The 4289-nt window shown below is 45.6% G+C and overlaps 1 pseudogene; it reads right to left on the reverse strand.

Annotated features, from left to right (window-relative positions):
• Positions 1 to 2629: 2629 nt before the first annotated feature.
• On the reverse strand, positions 2630 to 3483 carry Eno1-ps12 (enolase 1, pseudogene 12; annotated as a pseudogene).
• Between the last annotated feature and the right edge of the window lie 806 nt (positions 3484 to 4289).

The raw sequence follows: 4289 nt of genomic DNA on the forward strand, positions 1-4289 counted from the left end.
AGCCCTCCACCATCAATCACCAATGAAGAAAAAATCGACAGCCTTGTCTGCAGCCAGATCTTACAGAGGCAATTTTCTCTATTGCAAGATATTTGATCACACCGTGAGCCCCGAGATTGTGTTATTTACTGAAAAAAGAGTAAAGAGGCTCAGCCTTAGCACAGACCTTTAATCTCTTGACTGGAATACAACATATCCTTAGTTTGTAGAAGGAAGCACCCATATTGGAAAGTGATGGTCAATTGAGTAACGGATCAGAGAGAGAGACAAAATAGTATATGCCCACCTCTCGTGGGAAGAAAGAGGAAAGAGAAGCTATAAGAGGGGGTAGTGCACAGAGAGGGGAGAAAGGAAAGCTACTTAAAAAAGAGAGAGCAAAGAGGCAGTTTTACCAAGACAGTTATAGAGAGAGAGGTTGCAGAGAGAGAGAACAAGCTAGAGGTAGATGAAGACAGAACAAGCCAGAGAATGAGAAGGGAATCAGATTAGAACAGATTGCCAAATTTAGTATGAGGCCAAACAGAGCAATTCAGGAGAATCCCAGAGAAGTCAGATTGAGTCAATCAGTTTGGAGAGGGGTTTGAGCCAGAACAACTGAGTCGAACCACTCAGCTAGACATCAGAAAGAACTAGAAACAGATGAGCTTATTCAGGAGCAAGTCTCAGAGATTGAAAATATGCTAGGCCTATGTTAGATTGTATGGAGGCTAGAAGCTTCTAGGACTAGGCCTACGTTAGCAGACAAAGGGGACAATTACAACAGACAAATAAAAGATGCTTTTACACTTCTCAACTGAGGCTCCCTCCTATCTGATGACTTTGTTAAGTTGACATAAAACTGTCCAGCACAAAGTTATTCATACTTGTATACACCTATTCATTATTGGGAATGAACACTATATGTGAGAATTGCTTCTAAAAGTTCCTCTGTAAAGTTCTGTGAAACTCGTTAATCCTTCCCCCATGGCTGCTGCACTATTAGTCCTCCAGAATCATGTGAGACAAGCTCTCCAGAAATGCCACAGCTGGTTCACCCAGTGCTACAGCAGACAAGATTAGCCCTTCCACACTTACGCCCTCAGGGCTGGCTCACCCTCCCCATGTCACCAAAGCCAGCTCAACTCTGCTGCCCAGTTGAGGTACCCGGGGCCACCTTCCTGAGTGTGACAGTTGGCAAGGGGTTGAGCCAGCTCTCCCCCGCTCATAACCTCAGGACAGTTCTACCATGCCCTTGTCACCAGGGCTAGCTCTACTGTGCTGCTCAAGTGAGGTGCAGGGTCCCCTCTCATGACCCTGGAGCCAGCCCTCCCAGCTGCCACAGGTGGTACAGTCTACTTTTGTTCTTAGTGTTAGAGAAAGGTGGGTCAGAGAAAGGTGATACCCAGGGCTCACTGGCTAGCTAGACTGGCCTACTCAAAGAACTCCGAACCACTGGTAGATCCTGCCTCAAAAAACAAGCTAATCTCTGGCCTCAGAGTGCACCCAAACACTCATGTACACTCATGAAAACATGCGCACATTTGTCCATGCACATGTATAAATGCAAACTCTCTCTCTCTCTCTCTCTCCCTCTCTCTCTCTCAGAATTAATTAATAAATAATATAAAATGTGTATTTATTTGCCATTCTATAGTGAACATAGGTTTAACTGAAACAGATAGCAGTAAAAGTACATCCTTAATAAGCATAGAAATTAAACCCATAAATTTAAATACATACATATGCATAAATGCAAATTAGCACATAGAGATCTTAAAGTATTTTGATTACTGCTCACTTTCCAGAAATTTTATTCCAGTCGTTTTTTGTAGATTTCATTTATATTTCTAAGTTTTTTCTCCTTATTTTCCTTCGATGTGAATATAGAATTTTTGTGGGGAGGGGGACTTCTGCTGCTTTTGCTTTTGCATGTAAACCACCGGGGAGTCATGATGGTGGGCACTCTAGAGATTACCCTGGAGTCCTGAGAGCTCCAGGCACTCGCGGGGAAGTCAGGTGACAGAAGCACTGATTCAAACCAATCATATGATTACAAAACTGGGGTCTCCAGCAGGGCTCCAAGTGGTCAGAGGTGGACTCCTAAGGAAACTGTGACACGGAAGGGGCAAGCACTGGGCCAGCCTTGAGCCTTGATATCAGGGACAGAAGATCTGGTAGCTCCTGGGATCTCCAGCCAGTGCCTTACTTGGCCAGGGTTTCCTGAAGGGCCTGCCAGCAAACTTGGCTTTGCAGCCCAGCTCTTCCTCAATTCTAAGGATCTGGTTGTACTTGGCTAGGCACTCAGACTGGCAAGGGGCACCAGTCTTGATCTGCCTGATGCACAGATCTGCACCACCAGGTCGGCAGTGAAAGTGTCCTCAGTCTCCCCAGATCAATGGGACACCATGACAACCCCAGCCATTGGACTGGGCCGGCTTACATGCCTACCAAGACTTGGGCACAAAGCCAATCTGTTTCACTTTGAGCAGGAGGCAGTTGCAGGACTTCTCTCCTCTAGCCTTGGCAATCTACCTAGGGTTGGTCATTGTGAGGTCACCCACCACCACCTGGATGCCTGCACTAGCTGTGAATTTCTGCCAAGCATCCTGGTCGTTCTGGTCAAAGGGGTCTTTCAGTGGATGCCACTGGGTAGTCCCTGATAAAGGACTTGTACAGGTCAGCCAGCTAATCAGGTGTGATTTACCTGCTAGAGTCACATGAGGACTTGAAGTCCAGGCCATCCTTGCCAGACCTATAGAACTGGAAGGCAGCCACATCCATGCCAATAACAACCTGGTCAGTGTAGCCGGCCTTTGCAATTGCAGTCTTGAGCAGTTCCAGCGCTTCTTTGTTCTCCAGGACATTGGTGTGAGTCTGCCCTCATCACCAACATTGGTGGTGTCTTTCAAGTACTTCTCCTTGATGATGTTCTTCAGGTCGTGATAAACCTCTGCTCCAATGTGCATGGCTTCCCGGAAACAGGATGCTCCGATAGGCAGGATCATGAACTCTTGCATGGCCAGCTTGTTGCCAGTATGAGAACTGCCATTGCTCACATTGAAAGCTGGGACCAGCAGGATGACTTCAAGGTTGCTGGCCAGGTCAGCAGTGTGACAGTAAAAGGGCACCCCCTTTTCCACGGCACCAGCTTTGCAGTCAGGGACACTCCCAGGGTGGCATTTGCACAAAATTTAGGTTTATTCTCGGTGCCGTCCATTTGGATCATCAGCTGGTCAATCTTCTCTTGCTCCACAATGTTCAGTTTCTTGCTAACCAGAGCAGGTGTGATAGTGTTATTGATGTGCTCACCAGCCTTTGAGACACCCTTCCCCATGAAGTAAGTCTTATCATTATCTCGGAGTTCTAGGGCCTCATGATGCCAGTGGGTACACCGCTGGGCACTGCAGCTCAGAAGAGACCTTTTGTGGGGTAGAGATTCACCTCAACAGTGGGATTCCCATGGGAGTCAAAGATCTCTCTGGCATAGATCCTGAGAATAGGCATAGTGAACCTCTGGCAGTCGGATCGCTGTGAAGGAAGGAAAGAGGGTTCTGTAGACCCCGAAAAGAGTGTTAAGGACAGATGTGAGCGGGACTATGTACCCAAGCACCGACTATAGAATTTTTATCAATCAGTTTACAAGAAAAAATATTATTGGTTGCCTTATATCAGGAAGACAGCTGCTGGTTTCTTTCCTGACTCTCAGCACAGTTTTAAAATGTTTTTCTTTTCTTTTTTTTCCTTTAAACTCATTTGATCTTTTACATTGAAAAGTAGAGTCGTGCTGGTTAAGTCTGAGATATGAAGTATCAGCTCAAAGACTCACTTGTCAAAGGCTTGGCCTCAAATTCAGTTCAGAGATGGGGCTTTTAGGAAGCAGTCGGATCATGGGGGCTCTGACCTAATCAGTGGATTAATCTATTGGGAGCTGGTGGAAACTGTGGGAGGAAGGGCCCAAATGAAGACAGCAAGGTTTAGAGAGCAGTCCTTTAAAGCAGTGATTCTCAGCCTTCCTAATGCTGTAACCCTGTAATACAGTTCCTCGTGTTATGGTGACCTCCAACCACAAAATGATTTTTGTTGTTACTTCATAACTTTAATTTTGCTACTGTTATGAATCATAAATGTGAGTATCTGGCATGCAAATGGTCTTATGAGACCCCTTTTAAAGAGACCCTCAGAGAAGTGATCCACAGGTTGAGAACCAGGGCTTTCAATGTCATTCTTTTTATCTTTTTTTCTGTTTTTATCAATTACATTTGTTTTTCATTTTACACACACACACACACACACACACACACAAGTGACTA

The sequence above is a fragment of the Rattus norvegicus genome, chromosome 3, assembly GCF_036323735.1.
Source record: "Rattus norvegicus strain BN/NHsdMcwi chromosome 3, GRCr8, whole genome shotgun sequence".
Taxonomy (NCBI): Eukaryota; Metazoa; Chordata; class Mammalia; order Rodentia; family Muridae; genus Rattus; species Rattus norvegicus.